At 41.4% G+C, this 24,187-nt stretch overlaps 2 long non-coding RNA genes and 1 other non-coding gene across 3 annotated transcripts in view; 2 read left to right on the forward strand and 1 right to left on the reverse strand.

Moving 5' to 3' along the window:
- LOC134480670 (uncharacterized) overlaps positions 1 to 17,803 on the reverse strand; it is a 60,438-nt gene extending 42,635 nt beyond the window's left edge. The window contains exons 1-2 of the long non-coding RNA XR_010055323.1: positions 14,860 to 17,803; positions 11,103 to 11,214 (exon numbers count right to left, since the gene is read on the reverse strand). This is a non-coding gene — a long non-coding RNA (uncharacterized LOC134480670). The remainder of the gene's footprint in view (positions 1 to 11,102; positions 11,215 to 14,859) is intronic.
- On the forward strand, positions 16,101 to 16,248 carry Snora81 (small nucleolar RNA, H/ACA box 81). Its single transcript, XR_005490936.1, has one exon. It is a non-coding gene; the product is annotated as a small nucleolar RNA SNORA81 (small nucleolar RNA).
- On the forward strand, positions 16,794 to 20,766 carry LOC120095073 (uncharacterized). The gene is made up of 2 exons (XR_005490135.2): positions 16,794 to 16,905; positions 20,430 to 20,766. It is a non-coding gene; the product is annotated as an uncharacterized LOC120095073 (long non-coding RNA).
- Positions 20,767 to 24,187: the final 3,421 nt, after the last annotated feature.

Consider the following 24,187-nt stretch of genomic DNA (forward strand, 5'->3'; position numbering starts at 1 on the left):
CCCTTCTCACATTACCCTAAGCGGCTGTCATCCTATGTTTCACATTCTAGGGCTTACATTATATAGGTATTTTCTCCATCTTACTCTGTGGACCACCAATGTTACAAGCTAAGACCTGGTCTCTAAAATTTGCTATAGCCTTGGAGCTGGTGAAATGCCAAGAACCGGAAAGGTGAAAGGAATCTACAATGCTTGGGGTTTATCTGAGTGGCCAAAGAGATAGTGGAGTGATCCAGAAGCAGCAGATGATCAGGAAACCCCAACAGAGAGATCAGCTAGAGGTGGGGTGACTGGTGTGGACATGTACAGAGGGTATGGGGGATAGGAAAGTATGCCATCCCAGCAATAATCGATGGCAGGTTTCCTTGGCCAGATGAAGCTCCTTTGGTCCAGGTTGACAGATCCAGGAGCCTGACAGACTAGAGGAAAACCACCCAGATGGCTGCATAGAATCCAAGCCAACAAAGGAAAAACTGTTTTTTGAAGACAGTGACAAAGAGAAAAGTCTGGAAATGAGTTAGTAAATCATTGGAACCTTAGATGGCAAGAAGGAAAGTCAACCTGGAGAAGTTGCAGCTCGTGACATCAGCCCTGGCTCCCTTGTGAGGGATGAGGGATTGAGGAAGTAGGAGACAAGTGAAAAGTGACAGCAAACAGGACAGCACTACCCAACAGATACAACAGCAAGAGAACTCCATTGCCATTATAGCTTTTCAATACAGTTTAGGATAATCTACCTAAGGGTAGCCATCGTGTTTCAAAGAGAGAATGTACTTCGAGTCTCACCCAGCTCCCCAAACCCAAGCCATTACAACAGTCAGTGTTATATACCTTCTTGGCTTAGGATTTGCAATTGTTCCCCTCAGAAGAACCAGAAACCTTGGGCTGACAGATCACTCATATGGAAAAGGAAACCTCTCAACATCCTACAACTTGAAGACCTGTACTGAGTCCCAAGCTCACTTGCTTGTCAAGAACTAGGGGAAATTTCTTCCCCAGTCCATAATCTTAGTTCCTGCTATGAAGTTCTGACTCCATCTGCACATGTCTATTAGGGGTCAGGAAAATCTCTGCTGATTCTCGGAACTCAGGAATGCTTCCTGGCAGCTCCAAGAACATTGATATCAGTAGCCCAAACCTCTGTCACCAACTGGAATCATATAACCAAAAGACAGAAAGACTGCCTTTCCCACCCAAGAAAGAACTTGGATGTATAGCTTCTCGTGAAAAAAAAATGGCATTCCTCTGGCTTATCCCTAGAGAGCAGAGGATATCTCCATGCATGTTCTAGAGCTCTAGAAGTATTGTTACTGTGATTTTAAGCTTCTGCATCAGAGCTTGGCTCATCTAACATAGGAGCATCTCCATTCATATACAACATTGCCCGGCCCATATTGACAAATCCATGAGCCCCATACTCCCTCAGGACCTAAAAAATATCTTCCTCCATGGCTGATACCTTCAGGACCACAGACATGAATTTCACAAGCCCAAACATTACTTATATGTGCCTAGGAAAGAAATTATGTATTGCAAGCCTTGGAAGTAAGTAGTTGCCAACAAAGACGGCTATACCGGCTGTACTCATTACTTTTCCGTTGCTGTAATAAACAAACACAGCCAAGCCAACTTATAGACAGAAAGGATTATTTGGCCCAGGGTTCCAGGTGAATGAATCTATCTCAACAGGGAAGCATGGCAGCAATCATCAGTCATCAGCACGATGCTGATCCTGAAAGTTTACGCTGTGAACAATAAGCAGGAATCAGAGGAAATACCCGCCCTGAGAATGACTGCAAGGCTTTGAAACTTCAAAACCTGCCCCCACCCCCAACGACATACTTACTCGAGCAAGGCCACACTTCTTAGACCTCTCCAAACAGCACCATCAACTAAGCAAACAATCGTTCAATTATATGAGCCCACTGGGAGACCTTCTCATTCAGACTGCCACACCAGAAGAGCTATCTTTGAAAAATCGACAGAGAAATAAAGACACTTCAAGACACTGGTCAAGAAATCAAGGCAGCCCATGACCATCGGGCCAACACTGCAGAAGATATATAGTTTTCAAATACTGAGCATAGGGAAGGACAGTCTACCTCAAACAGGGGAAAAGTCAATTTCAGTCACAAGAGCATAAGAAAGCATAACGCTCATGAGAGCAAGTCCGAACAAAGGAGAGTTAGGGTGGAATACGTCACATCTAATACAACAGCTTCCCAATGGTGTAGGAGAGGATGAAAGAACAGACAATAATCTAATGAGTCATAACATCCCACCCCAAAATCCTGCATTTGTAAACACCTCTCAAGCATAAATGTCCTCAACACACCGAGAGAGAGAGAGAGAGAGAGAGAGAGAGAGAGAGAGAGAGAGAGAGAGGCAGGCACATTGGCTGACTGGCTTAAAAACTAGATCCACGTATTTGTCCCCATGAAATGTATCTTAAGGATAAAGACACCTCAGACTTAGAACCAAAGGATGGAGAGCAGTCAGTCAGGTGAATAGAAACAAAGCAAATTGTCATAGCTCTTCTAATATCTGATGAATAGACTTTAAACCAGAATTAGTCAAAATAGGTAACAAAGACCGCTATGGAATGGTGAAGAGAACAATCAGGAAACAGTTGTAGGGCTGGTGAGCTGGCTCACTTAATTGCCAAGCCTGGATGCCCTGAGTTCAATCCCAAAACCTACATAATGGAAGGGAAGAACTGAATCCTGAAAGTTTGCAACAGAACATGCACTGCACGTGTGTGCACACTTGTACACAAACACACACACATAACTAAGTAGATGATAGATAAATAGATATATGGATTATAGATAGATAGATAGATAGATAGATAGATAGATAGATAGATAGATAGATAGATAGATGAATTTTTGGAGAAAAAGGGCTTCTTAAAAGAAGCAATTTCAAATTAAGAATCAACATTGATGTTTCCAATTTCATAAAGCAAACATTAATAGACATAAAAATGTCAGGTCCTGATATTATAATAATAATTTCAATATTCCACTCCATCCCAGATAGGTTATGCAAACCAAAAACAGAGAAATGTCAGAATTAAACTATGTCATAGGGACTGGAGAGGTAGCTCAGCAGTTAAGAGCACTGGCTGCTCTTCAAAGGACCTGGTTTGATTTCCTAGCACTGACATTCCCAGCAATTCATAATTGTCTACAATCCAATTTCCATGGAGTCCAACACGCTCTTGTGGCCTCCATAGGCACCTGGATCATACATGGTCCATAGACATACATTCAGGTAAAACACTCATGCACATAAAATAAAATTAACTAAACCACAAATCAAATGGAGTTAACAGATATGTATAGAATATTCTATTCAAATATAACATACATTCTTTTCAATATCTCATGGGACCTTCTCTAAAATAGGCCATAGATCAAGTCTTACCAAATATAAAATAATCTCAAGTTCATAATTCAATAAATCTAGAAATCAATAGCAAGAAAAGCTATACAAATACACAGAGACTGGATCAGTCTTGAATGAAAAGCAGGTCATTGAAGAAATCAGTGAGGAAATTAAAAGAATCCTATAACCAAATGAAAATAATGTATAACTCATTGAAATCCAGGAGATCCTGCAATTCTAAGAAGAAAGTATATGTTTATGACTGCTTATAGTTTAAAAAAATGGTAAAAAAAATCAAATAACTTAATGATATATATACCTCAAAGTCCTAAACAAAAGCAACCCAAGCTTAGTACATATCAAAAGAATATTGGCAATCATGCTAGAAACTAATGAAATAGAGATTAAGGAACAGCACACAGAATCAAACAAAACATTGGTTCTTGAAACGATAAACAAAATTTGTTGGTCGTCTAGTCCCAAACAGCCCTGAAAAATACATACAAGTAAAATTATATGTATATACATACAAGTAAATTGAACAGGCTATATATAAGAATTTAGAAATATGTACAAATACATATATGCATACAAAGCAACAATTAGTGAAAAAAAGAGGCCATAGTGTACAGGGGTGTAAATAGGATTATATAGGATGGTTGAGAGGGAGAAAAACAAAGGGAGAAATGTTTGAATTAAATTACAACCTTAAAAATAAAAAGATAAAAAGAATTTGACAAACCACTAGTCAAACTAACTAAAAGAAAGATCAAAACTAAGAAAACTGGGGATATGGAACCTGAAGAGGTCACCTCCTAATGCCAGGCAGGAGCATCAGTGGAGCATTATGGACAACAACCCACCCAAAAACTTTTGACCCAAAAAGTTTTCCTGTCTACAAGAAATACAGAACGGGGGATGGAGCAGAGACTAAGGAAATGGCCAACCAATAATCGGCCCAACTTGAGACCCATCCCATGGGCAAGCACCAATCCCTGACACTATTAATGATGCTCTCTTATGCTTGCAGACAGAAGCCGTGCATGGCTGTCTTCTGAGAGGCTCCACCCAGCAGCTGACTCAGATACAGATGCATACACTCACAGCCAAACAGTGGATGGAACTTGGGGACAAGAGTAGAGGGAAGAACTGTGGGCCCCAGAGTGGATAGGAACTTCACAGAAAGACCAACAGAATCAACTAACCTGGACCCTTAGAGCTCTCAGAAACTGAACCACCAACCAAAGAGCATACACAGGCTGAACCTAGGCCTCCCTGCATATATGTAGCAGATGTGCAACTTGGTCTTCATGTGGGTCCCAACAACATTCTCTCCCAAAAGCTGTTGCCTGTCCATGGGGTATGCTTTTCTTAGCTGGGCTGCCTTGTCTGGCCTCAATGAAAAAGGATGCACCTAGCCCTTTGGGAATTGATGCACCCTATCCAGAGGAGACCCACAAGAGAAGGGAGAAGGGAGAAGGAGGAAGGGTTGTAGGAGGGAGTGACCAGGATGGGATATAAAGTGAATAAGTAAAAAAGAAATAATAAATTTTAAAAAATCAATTACTTTAAATGAAATTACAAAGCTTAATCAATAAATAAGTTTTACTTCACTCTAAAATAAATAAAAAGGTAAAAAAAAAACCTGAAATCCTCTAGTCAAATTAACTAAAAGAAAGATCAAAGCTAAGAAAATTAGTAATTAAAATATTGGAGATCAGATGGGCAGTGGTGACGCCCACTTTTAATCTCAGCACTCAGGAGGCAGAAGCAGATGGATCTCTGTGAGTTCAAGGCCAGTCTGGTCTATGGAGGAAGTTCTAGGATAGCCAGGACTACAAAGAGAAACCCTGTCTCAAAAAATAAATCATTAATTAATTAATTAATTAATTAGAGGTCACTATAAATTCTAGTAAAATATAGAAAATCATTAGAGAATACTTGAAAACATATTCTGAACACTGAAAATATGGAAATTTTGATAAAATCTTAGACATGTATAACCTATCAAAAATCAATTAAGATATGAACAACTTAAATGATCAAAAGACCAAAACAATAACATATCTTTCAACAAAGACTGGTTGTATGAACCCAATGTTTGGCTCCAGGATAGGAGGGATGTCTAACATCCCTAGGCCCAAAGTGATGAGAGAGGGGAGTTGTGGTGCTTTATTGGTCACAGAACAGAGAAAATCTTCCAGGGGCTGAGATATTCAGGTGAGGAATGAAGTTACACCATAGCAGAGAGACAGAAAGACATGCCCCAACTTTCTCTCTCTCCCCTTCTCCCCTTCTCCCCTTCTCCCCCTCTCCCCCTCTCCCCCTCTCCCCCTCCCTCCCCCCTCCCTCCCCCTGTCCTCTCTCCTCTCTCTTCCCTCTCCTCTCTCTTCCCTCTCCTCTCTCTTCCCTCTCCTCTCTCTTCCCTCTCCTCTCTCTTCCCTCTCCTCTCTCTTCCCTCTCCTCTCTCTTCCCTCTCCTCTCTCTTCCCTCTCCTCTCTCTTCCCTCTCCTCTCTCTTTCCTCTCCCCTCCTCTCTCTCTCTCTCTCCTCTCTCTCTCTCTCTCCTCTCTCTCTCTCTCTCCTCTCTCTCTCTCTCTCTCTCTCCTCTCTCTCTCTCTCTCTCTCTCTCTCTCTCTCTCTCTCTCTCTCTCTCTCTCTCTCTCCCTCGACTTATTTTATTTATGTGAGTACACTGTAGCTGTCTTCAGACACACCAGAAGAGAGCAAAGGATCCCATTACAGGTGATTGTGAGCCACCATGTGGTTTCTGTGGTTTCATGTGAACTCGGGACCTCTGGAAGAGCAGTCAGTGCTCTTAACCACTGAGCCATCTCTCCACACACACCCCCAGCTCATTCTAACTCCTTCCCTCTACCTTACGCTTCAACCAGAAACTACAGAACTCACTGCCATACACTTATGGTTCTCACACTTGAAGAAGCATCCTAATTACCCAAGGGCTATAGAAGATTACAGTCCCCTACCCCGCAGAGCTTGGACTCACTTGGTCTGCAGTGGCACTCAGGAATATCACAGGTACCAGTAAGATGCTGCTGCCATGAGTGAACTGTAAGAAGCATAGTCTCAGGCATCCACCCTGAGGTGGGTGCAAAACAGGGTGGAAGGAGTGTGATGATGACCAGCAGAGTGAAGGGGCCACATGGTAAAGCAGTTTTCTATTCATATTGTCTCTGGGATTGTTATCAACGCTCTACACATGATGTTTCAACTGCACAATGGTTTGAAGAGTATTTTAATGCCTTGGATGCCGTATTTGGACTTTTCATCGTCTCTCAAACTAGTGATGAGCCACATGGGCTGCTGTATGTTGCCAGGCCCTAGCTAGCCACAACTTATCTGCCCAATCACCAGCATGAACAACTGATCCTCACTGTCCTCTGTTATTAAGCCACACTCTTTGACTGGACTATTGGAATACATTTTCCGCCTCTGACGTTTTTCTACTTATAATGGGTGTGTCTAGCTGTAACCCCATTTCTGGAGAAGTAGTAGACACAGAGTCACCCTGGAGTTATAGCACAAGGCGTTCATGAATGACCACAGCTATATTTTAACTCAGATGTCATTCTTGCTTTACAAATGTGTGTTCTGTGAACTCATCTAAGCTTTACCTACCTTTCAAAAAATGATCCCCAGAAATCATTCCCTGAGTCTCCATATATAAAAGCCAGGAACTTTACGCCCCTTATCTCTTGGCTTTGAGAGGACCTGGCTTGGATCTCTTTCTGTTAGGATTAGCCCTCGGGCAGCTCTCATTTTAGTTGTTAATTGAAATGTTCCTAATCTAATGTGTTCTAGGAAGCATGTTAGTCACTCAGGGTCCTGGGGTAAAGCAAACATTGACAGTTCCCTAGCTTGCTAATGAGAAAGTAAGTGTCTGTGAAGGTTTTCTGGTTGCCAACAATGGATATGAGCCCAAGAAACTTAAAAAGAAAAAGGGGTATAAATCTCCTGTTAGCGTTGACAGGTCTAGAAAGGAGAAGGTAGGAAGTGAAAGTAATCTGAATACACTATATATAAATATATATGCACTAAAGATAAAGTAAAATCTATTTGTAAAACACTGGAATGGGAATTAAACTTGAAAGACAAACAGGTCAGCCATTTGCAGGGGAAAGGACAAAAACCAAAACAAATATTTATGAGACTAGGTAACCCATCCTTCTCACCCTGGATCCCTTAACTCCATCTTGGATAAGACTCTAGGTCAAGTAGTTCTCAAATGTCCCAAAATTTTACCAGCTATGGTTGATAAAGGCTGCTGTGGACTCTGGAAAAATGTTTACACTTTTCTCCTGGTTTTTAGTAGGACACTGGCACTTGAGGAAATTCTCCAACTTGCTACAAACTAACAGGTGGATGTACTGTGTTTTGGACATCTTTTTCTTTCCAAATTATCACAAGTGTCTTTATCTTGAATGACACTAGGGACTACCCTGTAAGAGAGACTGGTAGCATGGCTAATGATTGTTTCCTGCTCCATAAGATGGGGAAACTGAGGCTCAGGTAAGGCTATACCTAAACTTAAGTATTTGGTTACCAGTTGACGGACTGTTTAGGGAGGATTGAAGATGCAGTATTGTTGAAGGGAATACAGTCTTTTTTAGCTTTAAGTTTTCAAAAGCGCCTCCCCCCCTCCAGTTTGCAGGTCAGTATGTAAGCTCTTAGAGAGTTCTCCAGCTCCAGGTCTACCTGCATGCTCACCATGGTTCCCGTCATGGTGATCACAGATTCATCTGAAACTCTAAGTAAGTCGGCCACCATGGTTCCTGTCATGATGATCACGGATTCATCTGAAACTCTAAGTAAAGCTCCCAATTAAATGCTTTCTTTTAACTTGCCTTGGTCATGATGTTGCAGCAATAAAAAAAAAGTAACCAAGACACCAAGTTCATGCCACAAGCATGTGGCAGAGCTGGGACTAGAATCCAGGTCTCCCTGGGGCAGTGGATCCAACATCAATGTAACTGAGATAAACAGGGACTATGAGTGCAAATACCTTGGTGGGGGGTTGGGGATTTAGCTCAGTGGTAGAGCGCTTGCCTAAGAAGTGCAAGGCCCTGGGTTCGGTCCCCAGCTCCGGAAAAAAAAAAAAAGAACCAAAAAATAAAAAAATAAAAACCTTGGTAGTTCTGATACACATGGCCCCAAAAGTTCAGTTAGTGAAACACCACCATGAGGACACGCTTAAGCCATGTCTTTGAATAGTTTTTTTTTTTTTTTTCTGGACAGAAGCAATATCTGTCCAGATAACCTACTTCAATATCCTTTCTCAATCCAGAGTACTTCATCTGCCATTTCTTTGTTTTATTACCTGTTTATATTGCCTTTCCAGAGAAGTCATAATCACGAATTGTAGATCAGCAGTGGTCATTGACTTCCCCTTCAACATGCCAGCTTACATGAGCCAGCAGTGATGACTTAGAGCTTTAGATTAAGAAGCAATAAAGCTTCATCCAGGCCAAGCAAGAACATAGATTGTTCTGTTAGTGATGCCTGTTGTGGACACAGTGAGGATTTTGGTAACCTAGTTGCTTTGATTATTCTATGTAGGATTTTATCCCCAGTCTTTGTCTGACTTTTCTTAAAATATTTCTATAAAGAGAGACTGTGATTCTGATGAGAAATGGTTTTGTGAAACTGTTTCTATGATGGCTGTACACTGCAGGCTCTCCTTGAGACACTGTAGATGTCAGGATTTAAGTATAAGTATCTTCAGAAATCCATCAATGTCTGGGTAGCTGATTAAGCACAATGGACTATAACGGTGTTCTTTTTTCTGGTCTTCAGGCAATTTTGATCTTTGAGAGCTGATGTATTACCATGATCAGGGACTTTCTTACACATTCTGTGCGTGATAACGGATGAGGTGTGAAATTGGTTCTGAACACTAGGAGGGCTATATTTATCAGCACACATTAGGCCTGGTGGAGTGCTCCTGAGTGAATCACAGCTACACTCCATATTCCTACCTTCTAGAAGAGAAATCTTAGTGATCCCAGATATGTTATATATAAAGCTTTCACACTTAACATGCATAAATCATATTTCATTTATACAACATACAAATATTAGCTGAATGCCTAACTCAGCCTAGTGAAAGCCAACCCCTTTGTCATGAGTTTAACACTTATCCTTGGTCAAAGCACATGCCTGTAGAAATCTCTCCTGCAAGGTCTTTCACTTGAACCCCTCAAGCACTCACCGTGATGTAGAGGGGAATCAGAGACAAGTGGAACACCCGGAAGATGCTAAAACCAGCAGAATTGCTGGCTCTTCAGGAATCCAGCATCAGTCTGACACAGCAAAACTGTCTTGTTTTGGTGCTTTGGTTTTGTTTTGGCATAAGCACCCCCCAAGTGTTTGTACCCTTGCCCCCCAGGTCCTGCCTCTCAAGTTCTGGATTGCATCTAGGTGTGCCCATTTGGGAAAGAATGCATGGGTGATTCTCATGGTCTCAATAAAGACTAAGCCTCTGTCAAAATATAAGCCACAAATTTGTCTGAGTTTGGGGGGTCAGATTATAAACCCACTGAGTTAAAAATCATGTGTTTTGAATTTTTATCCTGACTTTGCCTTTAGCCATCCAGCCTCACACCAGGCCACTTCCAGCCTCTGAGGCTCACTTTCTCTATATGTGCTAATATGCCTCAAAGAGTTGAGGTGACATAACTATGGTGTTTGGGTTTTTTCCTGTTTGTTTTTGTTTTACATTTGCCAGCCTCTTTCAGGCAATAATTGATTAATTCCCAGGATAACTTGCCAGTGTATGATAGTTCTTATAGGAAAGCAGTGCATATTTAAAACACACGAGTCTGCCAGATCAGCCCGCAACCTCCTTACATGGCTTCAGGATCAATAATTAAGATTCTGAGACGTTCAGAGCAGAATTTTTATAAACCCTTTCTGACCTCATCCTTGGCTACATATCTTGCCTCCTGCTCCCCACCACCTCCCCTTCTTCTGATGGTCAGTAATAGAGAGCACTACATTTCTCTAATATCTGTACTTCTCATTACAGAATCTGATGGCTGTCCTTTGGCTGTTGACTGGTGTTTGCTTAACCATTTCTACTTAGTATTGCCTATCTCTCTATACACAACACCCAGGTACTCTCAGTGGTGATAGCTAAGATTATTCACCAAACAAGAGAAGTAACATGAATCCCTTTGTGCCTATCAACTTTACATAAAGACTTCTTAAAAAAAAAAAACTGGTCATTGAGTAGAATATGGTTTTCTTGCCCATTCAGACTATGTATGTATCTAGCCCATGACTCTCTTCTCTTGCCAAGACACTGGCTAAAGGACCCAAGGGAACTCCCTGGGGATTTAGCAATTGAGTTGACTCAGCCAACATTTGCCTTTGAAAGGGGATTTGCATTTCACCACTCCCCAGAGTCACAGCACCCCACAGAGGTTCATTTTCTCACTTTAGCACCTGCTCTATCTACTACATCTGGAAGCCTCTGGGCTGGGTTTCCCTAATTCTCAGGCTGAGGCTTTCAGTCCCATTCTGCTTATGTAAATCATCACAAGGATGAAAAAGAAAGTCATCCTATGTCCATAGATCTGCAGTCCCTTCAGCAGTCCAGTAGCAACTGAGACTTTGTTCTCCAAAGTACCAAATACATGGCCTTCTGATCAGCAGCTGAATCTTTGTTAATTAGGCCTTTCTTTCTTTCTTTCTTACCTGTCCTGAAGCACAGTTCTTTCTTCTATTCCTCCAGCTCTAATACTTTTATCACTAGGATAGATGATAGTCCTCTCTTACCCATGAGGGAGGCCAAGACCCCAAAGGATACCTGAAACAGCAAGCATGTCAGCCATCATACATACTGCATGTCTTCATGTGTGCATAACTATAGCAAAGGTTAACCCATACATTAGACACAGCCTAAGATTAACCAGTGATTACCAGGCAGTGGTGGCATATGCCTTTAACACTCAGGAGGCAGAGGCAGGAAGATTTCTGAGTTCACAGGGAGTTCCAGGTTAGCCAGGGCTACACAGAGAAAGCCTGTCTCAAAAACAAAGACAAAAGAAAAAAAGATTAACCAGGCAGAAAAGGGCATCTGAGGCTCTGGGACTGGAATTAGAGTGACCCTAGTGAACCAAACCCAGATCCTCTGGAAAACAGCCAGTGCTCGTAACCACTGAGCTATCTATGTCTCTAGCCCCTCTAGCCCTTACTTTGAATGATATGCCTTCTCCTTCATCAACTTTAGTTCTGTTGAAAGTTAGGCAGCAACTTCTTTACTAGCAGAAAGTTTTCTGGTTTTATATTTCTCTTATATCTTTCAACCAATGTATGTATCTAAGAGTCTGGGTACAGGTATGCCTAACAGATACATGTGTGTGCATGTGTGTGTTTATGTGCAGAGGTCAAGCACTTAAACACATGAGTCTATGGTGGCCATTCCTAACAAAGTTGGAACATATTTTCTGTCAATGGTCACATACTGGATGGCTTTTCCAACTCAGTGAAGGATTCATCCCTCACTATGACTGTAACTTGTACAGCTTCCAATGCACAGCAAAACTAACACACATTTCTTTTCTTAATCACATTTCACCGTAAGATAGGTCTTACTATAAATCTTAGATGTTGCCCTAAAATGGTGACTCTGGCTATTCTTTACCCTGAAAACTTGCATCTCACAAAAGCATTTGACTCCATTTTGAGTGCACATGCAGAGGCAGGGTGACTCTATACCTTTAAGGACACTTACACTGTCTTCCAGCACCACCAGAAGACTGAAAAAGGATAACTATCTCTAAATGTAAGAAGGGCATCTCCCTATAATTTATTAAAATAAATTATTAGAAAGACCATGAACTTATCAAGCACAGCAGACTGAGGAAGGATATAACATCTTCACCTGAATCCCATTACAAAGGAGGACATCTAACATTATCGTCTTAGCTAGGGTTTTATTGTTGTAAAAACACACCATTGCCAAGGCAGCTCATATAAAGGAAAACATTTAATTGGGGCTGGCTTACAGTTTCCAAGATTAGGTCCATTATCATCATGGTGGGAAGCATGATAGTTTGTGGGCAGACTTGGTGCTGGAGAAGGAACTGAGAGTTCTACATCTTGATCTGAAGGCAGCCAGGAGAAGACTGTCCTCTGCAGAGGTCAGGAGGAGACTATGTTCTGCACTGAGCAGAGCCAGATCATTGGAAACCTCAAAGCCAACCTACATGGTGACACAGTTCCTCCAATAAGGCTATTCCTCCTAATAGTGCCACTCCCAATGGCCAAGCATTCACACACATGAATTTGAGGAGGCCAAACCTATTCAAATCACCACAAGTATGATAATGACACTAACCTGTCATCTAACCAGCCAGTGTGTGATCCAATGAATGATGGGTAGAAAACTCTTGTCCTAGAAGCTTTGGTTCTACTTGGTCCCCGTTATCATTACACACTATTCCAAGTGATCTGTCACGGGTACTTCTGGAAAACCTCCAACAGCATTCATTATCTTATTCCCACAAGAACTGTCTCTGGATCCCTAACTCCCTACTTCTGCCTCTAAATTGACCCACTATGGAACTCCTTTACTCTGTTGAGACCTCTTTATCCCTTGCTGCCATCCTGTAACCTATATAAATGCATATCTAAATAGATGACACATTCATGGTATGGTGTCTACTGTGTCTTATAGTTGATATCAACAGTTGGGATTGGAACAGTTGGGATTGGTCTGTGTTTGCCTGAGCCAATTTTCCAAGGATTGGGACTACTTCACAGGCTGCTTTCAATAAAACCACTATACCTTGTGACTTTGATAACCAATAAATTCTGATATTTTTTTTAATATTTATTTATTTATTTTGTATATGAGTACACTGTAGCTGTCTTCAGACACACCAGAAGAGGGCATCGGACCCCATTACAGATGGCTGTCAGCCACCATGTGGTTGCTGGGATTTGAATTCAGGACCTCTGGAAGAGCAGTCAGTACTCTTAACCACTGAGCCATCTCTCCAGCCCAAATTCTGATATTGTTAAAAGACATAAATACTTTTGTTCATGCTTCCAAGATAATGCACATTTAACTCTAGCAATACCCTCATTGGATTTTTTTTTCTTCCCTTACTAAAAATTACTCTTTCGCATAGAAGAAACATGCTACGGCTTTTTCTGAGCCTGGCTGAACTGCAAGCATCAATGCTCTTGTGCTTTAAGGCTGTGAAAGTAAAACCAGGGTTACTGAACCCAAACATAGCTAGGCCATGATGGTCAGCCTAATCAACAGAGATGGTGACAGGGTGAGACAGTGCAAGATTGCATCGTGGTACTCAGAAGGCTGTAACTTTTAAAAAGCCTTCTAGTTTTTTTCTAAAGTACATTTTTACTTTTACTGAGTTTTCCGTCTCATATTTCTAGACCACATTTGATCATAGGTTGCTGAAAGCATTAAAAGATAAAGTAGTGGATCAGGGGCTACTATACCAGTAGTCACAATTAACATGTCCCTTCCTAAAGACTTCTGAAATATACTATTAAAGATGGAGCTGTTTCTCTACCGCTAGAGCACAGTAAAAAGTCTTACTCCTTTTTTCAGCTCATAAGTCATAGTAAACACAATGTTATATTAGTTCTGATTCTAGATCTAAATAGACTTCATGCTTCTGCTCTTGCTTTGGAAACCCAATAACCTTCCTGACATATTAATAAGCCCAGGCTTACCTACTGGAAGATGAGAAACATCATTAGAAAAACCAAATTGTACATAATCACCCAGGCCTCACGATCAAAGCCATCTCGCTGACCTGGCATCCAGCACAGACATATGAAGGAGTTTAGTCCAGACCAGGAGACAACAACCTACTAACTGGAGAACTCGTAAGTCATAATAAAAAATTGCTATATTAAACTACTAGTCTTAGGATCTTTTGTTATACTATACAGATAGCTCATACAGTTATTGATTTCTTGCATTAAATATCTCCCATTGTTTCTCTAACTAGACCACGATTGATAAAGGAAATACATTGAAAATAGAAATCACCAATTTAAGTATTCCAGACAACTTCGACTATATGATCTCGGACTTTTTCTTGCCAAAGACAAGTTTCACGGTAAGAAACCCACTTTCCTACTTACTCCCCTCGAGTAGTTTATGTGTAATATTATTTTCAGACAAAAGTTCATCCTTTTAATATGTGTTATGGCAAGTCTCAGTTTCAAGTGACGGTCACATTACAATAAAGGATTGTGGGGTTTTGGTTTTGGGTTTTTTGATTGTTTTGTTTTGTGTTCAGAATTGCTTGGGTTCTCAGTACAACAAATCTAACTATGAGAGATGATGGATAAGCTCATTACCCTGACTGGGGTAACTATTATCACCATCCAAATGTACATCAAAACATTGTCCACTGAGCTCCTCTTCATTATCAACTTGACGGGATTTAGAATCACCCAGTAGACACACCTTTGGTTGTAGCTATGAGCTCCTTTCCAGAGGGAACTGACTGAGGCAGAAGACTCACCCTGAGCATGGGTGGTACCATGCCAAGGGTTGGTGAACTTGGGCTGAATAAAAGGGCAGAGAAGAAAGCCAGAAGACAATAAGCATCCCTCACCCACTCCTTCCTGTTCTGCAGAGATATGAAGAGCCCTAGCTACATCTGCCCACAGCCATGAACTCTGTCATGCCATCCCTGCCAAGATGACACTACCCTCTCAGATCTCAAGCCAAAATCATCCTTCCTTCTGTGAGTCACTTTTTGCTAGGTATTAATCACAGCAGTGAGAAAATAAGATAATACACACCCATTGAACATAATTCTTATTTGTCTATTATATTCTTGCAAAAAACATCAATTTAGCACTCTACTTTTAAGCAAGAAACAACAGGAAAGAAACAGAACTGGTGGCTTTAAGGAATGAGGCTAGCAATTTGAAAATTTCACACTTATGCCCAAAATATATCTGTTAATACTTTAAATACATTGATCACTGGGGAAATATCTGTGAAGGGAAATGGGGGACCAGGACCTCCTCTTCTCTCCCTTTTGTTTCACAGCTACCAGAGTGAGCGGTTTTGCTCCAATACATCCATCAGGACAAGCTGCTGATTCAAAGCATGAGCAATGGGATCTTCCAAATGTGAACTGAAACCTCAGAGCTCATGAGCCAAAATAAATCTTCCCTTCTTCCTTCTATCCTAATTTACCTCTGGTATTTGAAACAGTGGTGAGAGGATGGTAAATGACTCCCTTAGGACCTCAAGCAGCCATCTGTTTTCATTACTTAGGCTTTCATGCCACCCTCAGCAAAGTATTTCTCTTAAGGATATGAAAATCACTAACCAAGAAAGACCACGATAAATGGAGTTGCTTCACCTATGTGTATGTGTGTGCATGTATACAATAGTCTATAGTTGAACTCCCAAAGGCACAATGAATACTAATACCTATAATTACACAGAATACAAATATATGGTGCTTCAAACTCTGATTAAAGAATTTGGAGGGAATGCCAAGAAAATGAAAAAAAGACATCCCACATTCATGGACTGGGAGAATTAATATTTTTTAAATGTACACAGTATACAAAGTAACATAGATTTGGTGAAATCCCCATCACAATACCAAAGACATTCTTTACAAAGCTAGAAAAATCCATCCTAAAGTTATATGGAGACACAAAGGAAAACGTACAAAGCTGGAGACATTACCCAGCCTAATGTCAAAAATATCTCAATAATGCTAGCAGAGTACACACAAGAAGAAGAGTAACTGCACTGGATTCCAAAGACTGGGGTGGACCTCTTTCTTAATGTCCAGTGTCCTTTGTCATAAGATTCGGTGCAATAAGTCTTTAGAAAAAAAATATATATCTCAAAGTTACAGTGCTCCAAATAGCATGCTCTGGGCACAAACACAGGCACATAGATTAATGAAGCACAATAGATTGATCAGATGTAACTTCATATATTTACAATTAACTGAAATACTTTTTACTAATGGTATTGTAAAGCTTGTATATGTATATAAGAAGATTAAAACTTGATCCTTATCACTCTGAACTTAAAAAAAAAAACAACTCAGAATGGATCAAATCTAAGTAAAAAGCTGAAACTACTAGAGAAGAACAAAGGGCAAATACTTTAAAACACCAGTATAGGTGAGAACTTTTTGAACAAGACCCCAAAAGCACAGGAATCAAAAACAGAAAATCATTTGTCGATGAGATTAAGTGAAATCAAGGTCCTTCTCCACTGCGCAGGAGTCAGAATAAAGAGTGAACCTACAGAATAAGAAAACTGTGAGCTACTGAGCCAATAATACCTGGAGTCATACGTAGGATGATGTCATTAAGCAGCAAGGCGGGTGCAGGATAAGGCATAGCCTATCATTGGATGAGAAGGAAGGGTAGGCGGGGTAAAGGCAAGGGAGGAGGGGATTCAAGATGGAGATGATAGAGGAAGATGATTCCAATTCAAGTGGTCTGGGGCAATTTTATCTTGTCCTAGGTAGGCGGTTTCTATTTTATTAATTGGCAATGAATTTATTCTGTGGATGTATTGTGGGTTGAGTATTTAACATATAAATCTAATTACTAAACTACAAGTTTCTAGAGCTTTGATCTTACCAGGCTACAGGGGATGTGAGCAAAGAACGCGCGGGAACCAGTTCAGCCGCTTATTTAATCTTACGGCAACAAGTACAAACACTTAAAACTCAAGAAAAATATCCTGATTTAAAATGGGCGAATTATACAAAGGAAGTAGACAACAAATTTCGGGACAAATGCTTAGTAGCATTAGTCGTCAGTAAGGTGCAAATAAAAGCCACAGTAAGATACTATCTTATCCCAGTTAGCATGGTGTCTTAGTCAGTGTTTGTGTTCCTGCACAAAACATCAAAGCCAAGAACCAAGTTGGGGAGGAAAGGGTTTATTCAGCTTACACTTCCACACTGCTGTTCATCACCAAAGGAAGTCAGGAACTCAAGCAGGTCAGGAAGCAGGAGCTGATGCAGAGGCCATGGAGGGATGTTACTTACTGGCTTGCTCCCCTGGGCTTGCTTTCTTCTTTTTTTTTTTCTTTTTTTCGGAGCTGGGGACCGAACCCAGGGCCTTGCTAGGCAAGCGCTCTACCACTGAGCTAAATCCCCAACCCCCTGGGCTTGCTTTCTTATAGAACCCAAGACCATCAGCCCAGGGATGGTACCACTCACAATGGGCTGGGCCCTCCCCTCTTGATCACAAATTGAGAAAATGCCTTACAGCTGGGTCTCATGGAGGCATTTCCTCAAGGGAGACTCCTTTCTCTGTGATAACACCAGCTTATGTCAAGTTGACACATAAAACCAGTCAGTTCATATGGCTACTGTAAAAAGAGAAAACGACGGAACTAGAGAGAGGACTCAGTGGTTAGGAGCGTGTATCGCTTTTACAGAGGGCTCAAGTCCTGTTCCCAGCACCCATGTTGGGCTGCTCACAACTACCTGTAACTCCAGCTCTAAGGAAGCTAATACCCTCTTGCCTCTGTATGCACCATCCATGTACACAAACCCATAGTCAGAAATACCTGCATAGGCATGACTGAAAATAAAATATAATTTTTAAAAATACAAAAGATGACAGCTGCTGGAAAGAATTACAGAAAGGGTGTTTCTTCTACAATGTTGGTAAAATGTAAAATCATCCAACCATTGAGAAGGACCATGCAGTGTTTCCTCAACACACTAAAATTAGATCTGCCATCTGACTCAACCCTATTTCTGTACACACATAAAGAAAGTGATGTCAGCATGTCAAAAAGTTACCCAACTAGTCACAATAGATATGCAACTGACCTAGATATCAATCCATGGGTCAGTGAGAATACAGTCCCAACAAACAATGGAATATTGCTCAACTATTTTTTAAAATTATATTTTGGGAGGCCTTAGAAAGTAGGCAGAGGAAGTATCAGACAGAGTGGAATAGGAATGTTTCCGTGTTCAATAGCACAGTGGAATGACAGCAGTTCACAGTAATCTCTCATATATCTGACAAATAGCTAGAAGGAAGGAGCCTTGAAACATGATATGAGAAGGAAACATTAACGATCATGGTTTGATCCATATACAACGTAGATGTGTATTAAATACCACAGCGTGATCTATATCTACCTGCTTAGAGGCTGCCCTGGTCTGACCCTCTCCTAAAGTTCACAGGTTGGAAATTTAACCTCAGTTCTTGGGAGGTGGGACTTTTAGGCAGTGATGAAATCATGCAGGCTCTGACTCCAGAATTGGGTCAGGAGGTCAGCCTCTCTGGTTCTATTTCTCTCTTTCCTTTTGACCGTCCTTCCCCACTTGCTCAATCTCACTCAACATGGACTTTTTGGCCCACTCACTTTCTGTTACCACAGTTAACACTTATTGAGGTAGTTCCTGAATCTTGGATTTTTTTCAACCACCAGAACTGTGAGGCAAATACATTTCTATTCATTGTGAGTTTTAGATACTATTATTGTAAGATACTATATTATAAGAACATGAAATTGCCCAAGACAATTACTCCTTCCCATGGCCACAAAGGAAGAGTCACTACAGATTACTGAGGAGCCAAACATTGAGTGATGGATGGCTATTTTTAGAAAAGAGTGTGGGACTAGGTGTAGGTAGTACTCCAGATTGTGCGGTTTGGAATAGATTTTGTGTATAGTTCAATTCAAGCAGGATCATGGGTTGCCAAACTACATCTGTGTTTGCCTACCTCACCATGGACTGAATGTGCCCCCAAAGTTCTTATGTTAGAATCTCGACACCCAAATTTACATCTTGAATTTATCTGGAGTCATGGTCTTGGGAGGTCTTAGCATTAGATGAGGTCCTGTGAATGAGGCCCTATGCTAAACTCAGTGGTTAGCTCTACTTGCTCCTTCTCCCCATGTTATAATCCAGTAAGAGGATGTCACCAGATGCCACTCAAAAGAAAATTAACACTTCACTTTATAAATATCCCTCATGGCTAGCCACAATTTGTTTGTCCCAAAGATGCCCTCTTGTGTAGCGCAGCTATTCTCCTTCACCTAGCTCTCATCTGGGTTCTACTCCAGAGTCTTTCCCACCATGGTCATAATCCTTTCCTTGCAGAGAATGCCAGATGGTCTCATTTAGTCCAGTGGCTGAACAAGGACTCCCCTCTTTAATAAGCAGGCACTGAAGACTATTTTGCACTTTCTGCCTTAATCAACCTTTTTTTTTTTTAACTGTCATTACGTTCATTTTACGGTAAATGGGAAGTTCTAAAGGTCACCATCATGAAGACAGAAACTCAATTAAATGTTCTCTGAATCACTTTTTTCTCTTGTTTAGGAAAACAGTACAGTTTGGGGGTTTGGGGGAGATTCTCACAAAGGTGTTCTGTTCCATGGACTATTCTAGGCTTCTTTCTCAGGTTTCAAAAGCCCTCTTGTTGACTGGGAATTTAATCCTTTGGCCTTCAGTCACCTTTGTTTTATCTTCCTAAGGCTCAGCCAAATGCTTGAGAGCCACATGACCTTTATAGAAAAACCCATCATTTTTTAAAGGGCATAGTCCTAGACCTGGATTTCTGTAAACAATTCAGGGAGTGAAATCTAAACAGATCTCTAAAATTAAGCTACAGGTGGGCACACTGGCTCTCTAAGAATAAAAAGACATGCAGCTAGTATCTCGGTTTTTACAATGATTTTTATATGCAGAGCATAGACAATGCTACCTCCAAACCACAGAGGCTCAGGATTCAACAAATATACGGGGTGCCCAAAGCCTCTCCCAGATGCTGGTCTCTTGGGAGCAAATGTAAATGTGCAGTAAAGCTATGGTTCACAACCAAAGGCTAATAGAGATTTACTCATGGATAGTTCAGTAGAATAGTGTGCCTACAAATTCTTTGTAGACTCTGCTATGGAGGAAATTCCTTCCACTGACCACCCCCCACCCCCAATCTTCTAATCTGAGATAGTCTTATAACTGGCTGTGACTTGTGAAAGTGAGGAGTAAATTAATGTTGTCACTCAAGTTCCAGAGCCTGCACCTCTGTATCCAGTGTCTGGGAATGCTTTTCTGAGAATGATACCAACCTGCTGGAAAACAGGAAGCCACATGATCCAGACGCAAGGAAGCTCACAGTCCACACTTAGTATCAGCTGCCAAGTACAGACAGGAGGCTGTCTGCCCTCTCCAATTCAACAGCTCTCCGGCATTTATGTGAGTGAGCCCAGACAAAAGCAGCAGAGGACTCACCCAACCAAACTACAGAACAATAAGGAACGAGACTTTGATGAAATTAAGCTAACTTGATACTCATAAAGCCTGAGCCTGTTGCTCATTCAAGTGGGATGATTCCTGACTAACTACCAATGCATTTAACATCTATTGTGTCATACTTATAAGTGTTCATACACAGTTTGAGAATCCACTGAAATAACAGATACTAATATTCCCAGAGTTACTGTTGGTGTCATTGAACTCCCACATTTTTAACCATTTAAGTTCATTCTGTTTAAGATCTTATCAAGATTCAGAGAATACTGTTGACAGGACCTGATCTATTGACCCTTCACCTTCTAATTTTCAAAACACTCAGGTGTTCCCCTGAATGCACATCCTGTAGAATTTCTCCCTACAAGGGCAGAAGTTTACCCATAACCACTAGCATGTAATCCATACTGCAAATCATACTAGTATTAGTATTCCATGTAACCTCATTCAGAAGAGGTACAAAAGAGGAGAGGAGACCGGAGGACCCTTCAAAAGCCCATCTTTCCCATACCGATGAAAGATTTACCTTTAAATACAGGGAGAGAGGTATTCAAAGCTTTGCAGTACTGGTTAAGGTATGGCTCTGCCCATCATTGACCTGTTATAATTCTAGTTTCTTCTGTAAGGTGATTTGACAAGTTGTCAGAACTGTGGAAAATCTCTTCCTGGGATCCAAATCTTCCCTTTGGCTCTCACTGGACTTCATCCTTTCCTTCTTCAGATATACCCTAATTGGAGTACATAGCACTTCCCTTAACACTACCCTGGTAGGAGTACATAGCACTTCACTTAACACTACCCTGGTAGGAGTACATAGCACTTCCCTTAACACTACCCTAATTGGAGGACATAGCACTTCCCTTAACGCTACCCTAATTGGAGGACATAGCACTTCCCTTAACACTACCCTAATTGGAGGACACATCACTTCTCTTAACACTACTCTAGTTGGAACACAGAACTCTACCCTTACCACTCCCCTGATCTGCCTGAATCTTTCCATGACACATATCTGTGTTGTTCTCAATTCCTGTCCAGATATGTGATGTCTTTTCATGCTAAGATCTATGACAATGAAGTTATAAGAGCCTTAGGCAGGAATTCTCCTTCTCTGGACTTTGGCCTATACCAGATGAAGCTCATGAAGGGTTAAATGAGATGATGTTTATCATCCCTTCTGACCTAAAATCCAAGAAAGTAAAACTTAAAATCAAGCAATAAAAGTTTAAAGGTCTCGTTAAACTTTTATTTCTTCTTAAATCAACTAGAAAGCATTAGGTGAGGAAAGACAGATTCTATAAAAGTAATGTTTACCAACTAATACAGGAAAATAAAGAGGAATTGGAAAGAAATTCCACTTATATATCCCCTGAGGATTAAACCACAATTCACGCTGCTTGATTTTTTTTTTCTAAAGCAATTCATTCAGATCTAAGATTCCGAATAGGCTACTCCTGAAGCCTGACACTGGATGAGGTAATTCAATTAAAATGGTCTTGGGCTTCTCCAAGAACTTATATTCCATGAAGATTTAGATCTACTACAAGGGATCTAAATGCTGAGATTTCAGCATCAGCATTGGCCAGAACCATGGGAAATCATGGGTACAGTGTGGCACTGAGTGCTTTATTTATTTGATGTGTGTGTGTGTGTGTGTGTGTGTGTGTGTATGTGTGTGTGTGTGTGTGTGTGTGTGTGTGTGTGAGAGAGAGAGAGAGAGAGAGAGAGAGAGAGAGAGAGAGAGAATGTGAGCCCTTAGAGGCCAGAAGAGGATATCAGATCCCTTGGAGATACAGTGACAAGTGCTCTTAGTCACTGATTCATCTCTCCAGTCCTAGCAATGACTGTTTCTGGGGACAGAAGAGCAGGTGTGTTCTGGACTGCCTAGAAGTGGGCCGACATTACAGGAACTACACCTGTAATGTAGAAAGACACATACTGTGGAAAGACAATACCCCAACACCTCCTTTAAGTTCCCAGAATTGGACACTCGTTTGCTCATATTGCCTCAGATAAAAATCAATATTGCCAGAGCAGGAAATGAAGCTTAATAATTGTCAGTAACAAATACCATTTGCCCAATTCTGCATGAGCTAGCACCTGTGTGACCCAACGAAGGAGTGTAATCAGTATGAAAAAGAAATCACAACTTCAAAGAGGGAAGGGCGGAAAAAAAAAAAAAAAAAAAAAACCAGGGCTGGGGATTTAGCTCAGTGGTAGAGCGCTTACCTAGGAAGCGCAAGGCCCTGGGTTCGGTCCCCAGCTCCGAAAAAAAAAAAAAAAAAAAAAAGACCCAAAATAACCAAAGAGGGAAGGGCAGACTTGAGAAATTCACCAAGACAGGGAACAGCCTAAAGGTGTCAATATGCACCAGAAAGAAAGAACTCAAATCAAAGGCAACTCCAGCTACACAGTTCCTGGTGGGGGGGGTTAAAGAAGAGGCCTCATCAACAGGAAAGTCAAGCAACCCTGTAAAGAGACAGAGTCCCCTGTATTTGTCAGGTTCTGGCAGAGCCTCTCAGGAGACAGCTATACAGAGGCAGATGCTCTCAACCAACTATTTGACTGAGAACGGGGTCCTCAGTGGGAGAGTTAGAGAAAGGACTGAAGGAGCTGAATGGATTTGCAACCCCATATGAAGAGCAGCAGTATCAACCAACCAGACACCCCATAGCTTCCAGGGACTAAACCACCAACCAAAGAGTACACATGGAGAAGACCCATGACTCCAGCTGCATATGTAACAGAAGATGGCCTTGTTGGGCATCAATGGGAGGAGAGGCCCTTGGTTCTATAAAGGCTCTATGCCCCAGTGTAGGTGAATGCCAGGCCAGGGAGGCGGGAGGGAATAGGTGGGTGGCTGGGGAAGCACCCTCATAGAAGCAGGGAGCAGGAGAATGGGATAGGGAGTTTCCAGAGGGGAAACCAGGAAAGGAGATAACACTTGAAATGTAAATAAATAAAATATCTAATTTAAAAAAAAAAGAAATCACAAAAAAGAGAGACAGACAGAGTCCTCAAGACAAATAACAGCCCTCGAAAGCCTTAAATCAAGTCATGGGTTTTGGTGAGACCCTATATCTTCGATGGACATATAAGCAGGTGGAGATAATTTCAATTTTGTCACTCTATGACTCAGAAGGCAATGGCCAGGTGCCATCTTTCATGGGAGCCTGCTATTTAAAACTGAAATAGCTGGGAGAGGGGGCTGAGACTATTAATGACCATGATTCAGGGAGCCTGAATTTAATCCCTCACAACTCCAGGGTAAGAGTTAGCATAGCTGAGATGCACAGGAGGTTCTGCTCTGGCAACCAATGCATAGGGAATGGTGACCCCCACCCTGATGCCCAGGAGTAAATGCCATCAACTAATGAACAGCATTGAAGTTCAATAGTGCTGAACCTGAGGGCAGTGTGGGGGCTAACCCCTGAACACGCCTGTCGGCCCTTCACTGACGCAGGTGCCAAGAGTTTGAAAGTGCATCCCCACAGTCGGGTGATTAGTTCTTAGGAG

The sequence above is a fragment of the Rattus norvegicus genome, chromosome 10 (assembly GCF_036323735.1).
Source record: "Rattus norvegicus strain BN/NHsdMcwi chromosome 10, GRCr8, whole genome shotgun sequence".
NCBI classification, from domain to species: Eukaryota; Metazoa; Chordata; class Mammalia; order Rodentia; family Muridae; genus Rattus; species Rattus norvegicus.